The sequence below is a fragment of the Cebus imitator genome, unplaced genomic scaffold (genome assembly GCF_001604975.1).
Source record: "Cebus imitator isolate Cc_AM_T3 unplaced genomic scaffold, Cebus_imitator-1.0 Scaffold327, whole genome shotgun sequence".
In the NCBI taxonomy this organism is placed as follows: domain Eukaryota; kingdom Metazoa; phylum Chordata; class Mammalia; order Primates; family Cebidae; genus Cebus; species Cebus imitator.
In genome coordinates, this window is record NW_016107642.1 from 507,215 (window position 1) to 514,647 (window position 7,433).

Here is a 7,433-nt window from a genome sequence, read left to right on the forward strand (position 1 = left end):
TTTTTTTGAGATGGAGTCTAGCTTTGTCGCCCAGGCTGCAGTGTCATGGCATAATCTCAGCTCACTGCAACCCTGCAACCTCCACCTGCCAGGTTCAAGAAATTCTCCTGCCTTAGCCTCCCAAGTAGCTGGGACTACAGGCACATGCCACCATGCCTGGATAATTTTTAGTATTTTTGATAGAGACGGGGTTTCATCATGCTGGCCAAGGTGGTCTCAAAATCCTGACTTTGTGATAGGCCCACCTCGGCCTTCCAAAGTGCTGGGATTACAGGTGTGAGTCACTGTACCCAGCCTGTTTTTTACTTTTTAACAAAAGCCATTCTGACTGGTATGAAATGGGATCTAATTGTGATCTTGATTTGCATTTCCCTTATGATTAGTGACATAGAGCATTTTTTCATGTTTGTTAGCCACTTGCATGTCTTCTTTTGAGAAGTGTTTGTTCAAGTCTTTTGCCCTCTTTTTAATGGGGTTATTTGTTACTGGCTTGTTGAATTGTTTAAGTTTCTTTGTAGATTCTGGATATTACACTTTTGTTGGATACATAGTTTGTAAATGTTTTCTCCTGTTCTATAGGCTTTCTGTTGCTCTGTTGATAGCTTTGTTTTGTTTTGTTTTGCTGTGCAGAATTTATTTAATTTAATTATATTTCATTTAGCAAATTTGTTTTTGCCACAGTTGATTTTAGAGATTTAGCCATACATTATTGCCTGCTTTGATACTGAGAAAGTATTTCCTAGGTTTTCTTCTAGAATTTTTATAGTTTGAGGTCTTACATTTAAGTCTATAATTCACCTTACTTTTTGTGTATGGTGACAGGTAGGGGTCCAGTTTTATTCTTCTACATTTGAATAGTCAGTTATCTCCTCACTATTTGCTGAATAGGGAGTCCTTTCCCCATTGCTTGTTTTTTGTCAAGTTTGTCAAAGAACAGATGGTAGTAAATGTACAGCTTTATTTCTGAGCTCTCTTCTGTTCCATTGGTCTATGAGTCTGTTCTTGTACCACCACCATGCTGTTTTAGTTGCTATGGATTTGTGGTGTATTTTGAAGTCAAGTAATGTGTTGTCTCCAACTTTGTACTTTTTGCTAAGGATTACTTTGACTATTTGAGCTCTTTTTAGTTCCATATGAATCTTAGTATAGCTTTCTCTGTGAAAGCTCTGTGAAAAATGATATTGGTAGTTTTACAGAAATAGCATTGAATATGTAAATCACTTTGAGCAGGATGGCTATTACAGCTATATTAGTTATTGCAATCCATGTGCTTGGAATGTTTTTGCATTTATTTATATCATCTCTAACTTTTTTCAGCAGTGTTTTGTCGTTCTCCTCGTAGAGATCTTTAAGCTCTTTAATTTGATTATCTTTCTAAGTATTTTACTTATGTGTGTGGCTATTATAAGCGGAATTGTGTTCTGTATTTGGTTCTCAGCTAGAATGTTATAGGTGTATAGAAATGCTATTGATTTCTGTACAATGATTATATATCCTGAAACTTTACTGAAGTAGCTTATCAGTTCTAGGAGCCTTTTGGTAGAGTCTTTAGGATTTTCTAAGTATAGACTCATATTGTCGTAAAAGAAAGATAGTTTGGCCTCTTCTCTTATTTGGATGCCTTTTATTAATTTCTCTTGCCTAATTGCTCTAGCCAGGACTTCTAGTACTATGCAGAATATAAGTGGTGAGTATGGATGTCTTTGTCTAAAACTAGTTTTAGATGACCTCAATGTTCCAATGTCTGTTTGCTTTACAGAAAAACATATTTCTGCCAAATGACATATGGTCTTAAAATATAGATGTATGAATCATTAATGATGCAAACTGAAAACTACCCATAAAGTCCCTTAAATTAGTTTAGAGACCATTTGTATCTATCATCATGTTGATTGCAATCATTAGGAACGGTATTAGTTTGTACTCATACTGTTAGAGAGAAATATCTGAGACTGGGTAATTTATAAAGAAAAGACGTTCAATTGGCTCATCATTCTACAGGTTGTACAGGAAGCATGATGCTGGCTTCTGCTCAGCTTCTGGAGAGGCCTCAGAAAAATTTCAATCATGGCAGAAAGTGAAGGGAAAGCAGGCCCATCTTATACGGTCAGAACAGGAGCAAGAGAGAGAGGAAGGAAGTGCCACACTCTTTTAAACAACCAGATATTATGAAAACTCACTCACTATTGTGACCAAGGGGGATGATGCCAAACCATTCATAAGAAACCACCCAATTGATGGCAGTGGCAGCCCATCTGGAGCGCCACTACAAAGACATTGGCTGCAATGTGTGACACACAGCTAGGGCTGCATGCTCCATGAAGTAGGTGGGAGCAGAGAACAGGCAAGAGCCCCATACCCTTCTTAGTTAGTGGGGCAGGATTCTCATACTCTGGGCGCAGCTACAGTCACCCAGCTGTGGCTGCAGACCCAAGTATCTCTGCACGCTCAAGGGACTAGAAAGCCTCCCTCTCCCCACAGGCTCAGATGTGTCTGCTCCTGTGGCTTGGATTCTCCCCACTCCCAGTGCCCATTCCAGAGTGGAGCGAAGTTGTGGCTGAGCTTGGGCACTGTCACAACCCAGCCAGTAGTGCACGTACTTAGGGCAGTGCTGACATGCCAGCCCCCTGCTCCCTAAGCTCTCTCTGAACTTTGGATGCCAACAAGCATGGGAGAGAGACCCGGGGGGGGGTGGTTGCTGAGGGCAGCTCAGTGCAGGCCTGCAGATGCCCATCAGCCATGAACAGCCTGAGCACCATTGACAACATGATTGATGGTGGCAGGAGGCAGACAGTCTCCTGGATAGAAAGAGGTGAGTCACCTGTGAAGCCCACACTCAAGCCAGGGACAGCCTGAATCACGGGGGCCAGGCTGCCAATTCCAGGGTGAATCCGTGACCTGTAGTAAAATCTCCAGGCCCATCTATGGCTTCCCACAACTATCTGGGATTTTTTTGGTTCCATATGAATCTTAGTATAGTTTTCTCTGTGAAAACTGGTGTAAACAACTCTGTGAAAAATGATATTGGTGGTTTTAGAGGAATAGCATTGAACATGTAATTTAGCGTGCAGTTTCTCCCTTCTGAAGACTGTAAAATCCCTGGACTCAGCCAGACTCAAAGAGACTTCAGGACTAACAGTTGCAAAAAGGAGCTACTGACTGCGGAGCTTCCCTCAGCTGACAGCTGGACACTCGTCGGGATGACCTGCCTGAGCAAAGGAGCTACCAATTTTGGGTCTCCTGAGAGCTGTTCTGTTGCTCAACGAAGCTTCTCTTCACCTTACTCCCTCTTCATTTTTCTGCCAACCCCATTCTTTCTGGACATAGGACAAGAACTTGGGACCTGTGGAATTGTGGGACTGAAAGATCAGTAACACAAACAGGGCTGAAACACACCCCCACACTCGCCACATTGCAGGTGATGAGGAGAGAAGAGTGAAAGGGGGAAGAGCCATGGCCTTTCTGAGAGCCCAGACCTAGGAGGTCCCTGAACCAGGGCTGTGACACCCTCTTTGGGGCTCTTCAGTTCCTGCCATCTCCAAGCTTTCGGCACCACCACATTCCCCAGTGCCTGAAGTGGAAGCTGCTTGCAATTCACCTGGTCCTGCCACAGCCTCGCAGGGAGCCAGTGCCTGGAGCTGCCCACGTAGCCACAATTGGCACACCTGGCTGTGTGCAGTGGCCGTACCCCATGTTCACTCACACACCCCTCACCGTTTCATGTCTGGCTAGCCCTTGGCAGGCATGCAATCTGGGCCAGTAGTACAAGCCAAGCACAGCCTGCCGGGCCAAGTGGGCAGATCAAGCTCAGCGGACCTGGGCAAAACTTGGGCAAAGGTACCACCAGCCACAGAGGTTTCACCTGGAAAAGCAACACCCTAAGGATCCTGTGACAATGATCCAATCACCTGCCACTAGAACCTATCTCCAACACTGGGGATTACAATTTAACATGCAATTTAGGTGGAGGCACAGATCTAAACCATATTATTCTGCCCCTTTCTCCTCCCAAACTTCATGTCCTTGGCACATTGCAAAATATAATTATGCCTTCCAAACAATCCTCCAAAGTATTAACTCATTCAAGTGTTAACTCAAAAGACCAAAGTCCAAAGTCTCATCTGAGACAATGCTAATCCCCTCTGCTTATGAGCCTGTAAATCAAAAACAGGTTAGTTACTTCCATGATATAAAGTAGTGACAGACATTGAGTAAATACTTGTGTTGCAAATGGAACAAATTGGCCAAAAGAAAGGGGCTACAGGCCTCTCGCAAGTCTGAATGCTAGGAGTGCAGTCATTAAATCTTAATGCTCCAAAATAATCTCCTTTGACTCCATGTTCCACAGCCAGGCACACAAGGGGTGGACTCCCAAGGCCTTGGGAAGCTCCACCACTGTGGCTTTGCAGGGGTCAGCCCCCATGTCTGCTCTCACAGGCTAGCATTGAGTGCCCACAGCTTTTTCACACTGAGAGTACAAGTTGACATTGGATATACAATTCTGGGGTTTGAAGGATGGTGGCCCTTGTGTTCCAACTCCAGTAGGCAGTGACATAGTGGGGACTCTGTGTGGGGGCTCCAACCCCACATTTCCTTTCTGCACTGCCTTAGTAGAGGTTCTAATTGAGGGCCCCACTGCTGTAGCAGGCTTCTGTGGGAACATCCATGTTTCTTTATACATCCTTTGATATCTAGGTGGAGGCTCCCAAGCCTCAACTTTTGCACTCTGTGCCCCTGTAGGCTTAACATCACTTGGAAGCTACCAAGGCTTACAGCTTGTGTCCTCTGAAGCAGCAGTCCAAGCTGTAGCTGGGCCCATTTTAGCTATGGTTAGTTGGGTCAGCTGGGATGCAGAAAGCAGTGTCCTGAGGCTGCATGGGGCAGTGGGACCCTGGGCATAGCTCATAAAGCCATTCATTCCTCCTAGGTCTCTTGGACTGTGATGGGAGAAGCTGCTGCAAAAGTCTCTGAAATGCCTTTGAGGCATTTTTCTCATTATTTTGGCTATTAACATTCAGCTCCTCTTCACTTACGCAAATGTCTACAGCCTACTGAATTTCTCCCTTGAAAATGGATGTGTTAGGATTCTCTAGAGGGGTAGTACTAATAAGAAATATGCATATATTAATACGAGTTTACTAAGGAGAACTGATTTACATAATCACAAGGTGAAGTCCCATGATAGGCTGTCTGAAAACTGAGGAGCAAGGAAGCCAGCAGTGGCTGAGTCTGAGTCCCAAAACCTCAAAAGCAAGGAAGCTGATAATGCAGCCTTCAGTCTGTGGCCATTGGCTTGAAAGCCCCTGTCACACCACTGGTGTGACAAAAGCCAAATGATTTGGAGTCTGATGTTTAAGAGTAGGAAGCATCCAGAACAGGAGAAAGATGAGGCCCAAAAGACTCAGCAAGTTTGCTCATTCCACCTTCTTCCGCCTGCTTTTTTCTAGCCATGTTGGCAGCTGACCAGATGGTACCCACCCAGATTAAGGGTGAGTCTGCCTCTTCCAATCTACTGACTCAGATGTTAATCTCTTCTAGTAAACACCCTCCCAGACACATGCAGAAGCAATACTTTGCATCCTTTAATCCAGTCAAGTTGACACTTAATGTTAACTGACCCAATGGGCTTTTCTTTTCTACCTCATGACCAGGCTGCAATTCCTACAAACTTTTACACTCTACTTTTTTAAATAGAACCTTCAGTTTCAGATTATTTCCTTACTCATGCATATAAGCATAGGTTTTAGGAACAACCAGACAACATCTTGAACACTTTTCTGCTTAGAAATTTCTTCTGCCAGATACCCTGGATCATCACTTTTATGTTCAAGACTCTACAGAGCCCTAAAGCAGGGGCACAATGAAGCCAGATTCTTTCTTAAATCATAGCAAACATGGCCTTTAGTCCAGTTCCCAATAATTTCCTTATTTCCATCTGAGACCTCCTCAACCTGCACTCCATTGCCCATATTACTAACAGCATTTTGGTCACAACCATTAAATATATCTCTAGGAAGTACCAAATGTTCCCTCATTTTACTCCCAGAAGCAAGAGAGAGAGAAAGTAGGGAGGCACTACACACTTTTAAACAACCAGATCTCACAAGAACTCACTCACTATTATGACCAAGAGAAATGGTATCAAACCATTCATGAGAAATCGCCCTCATTATCCAATTACCTCCCACCAGGCCCCACTTCCAACACTGGGATTACAATTCAACATAAGATTTGGGTAGGAAAGCAGATCTAAATCATACCAGGAAGAAAGATCAGAGGAGAACTAAATAAAATTAGAACAAAAAAGTACAAAAGATAAATAAAACAAAAAGCTGGTTCTTTGAAAAGATAAATAAAATCAATAGATCATTAACAAGATTAACCAATAAAAAAGATAAAATAAGCTCGATTAGAAATGAAATGGGAGATATTACAACTGATACCACAGAAATACAAAAGAACATTCAAGGTTACTATGAACATCTTTACGCACACAAACAAGAAAACCTAGAGGAGATAAATAAACTCCTAGAAATATATTACCCTTCTATATTAAACCAGAAAGAAATAGAAACTCGGAAAAGACCAATAACAAGTAGCAAGATTGAAACAGTAATAAAAAAAATTGCCAACAAAAAAAGTCCAGGACCAGATAGATTGACAGCGGAATTCTATCAGGTATGCAAAGAATGACTGGTATCAATTCTACTGAAACGATTCAAAAAGATAGAGAAAGAGGGAATCTTTCCATCATTATATGAAGGTAGCATTCCCCTAATACCAAGCCAGGAAAGGACATAACAAAAAAAGAAAACTATAGACCAATATCCCTGATGAACATAGATGCAAAAATCTTCAATAAAATACTGGCTAACTGAATTCAACAGCATATCAAAAAGATAATATGCCATTATTGAGCAAGTTTCATATCAGGAATGCAGGGTTGGTTTAAAATACGCAAGTCAATAAACATGATAAAACATATAAACAGAAGTAAAAGCAAAAATCATATGATCATCTCAATTATAAAGTAAAAACATTTGACAAAATCCAGTATCACTTTATGATACTGGATGGCTTTTTCTGCCAAACAGGCATAAAAGGGACATATCTTAAGGTAACAAAGCCATCTATGACAAACCCACAGCCAACATTACTGAACACGGAAAAGTTGAAAGCATTTTCCCTGAGAACTGGAACAAAACAAGGATGCCCGCTTTCACCACTTCTATTTAACATAGTACTGGAAGTCCTAGCCAGAGCAATGAGACAAGAGAAAGAAATAAAAGCCTTACAAACAGGCAATAAGGAAATCAAACTGTCACTGTTTGCCGATTATATAATTACATGCTTACAAACCCTAAACACTTATCCAAAAAGCTCCTGAATCTGATAAATAAATTTAGTAAAGTTTCAGCGTACAAAATCAATGT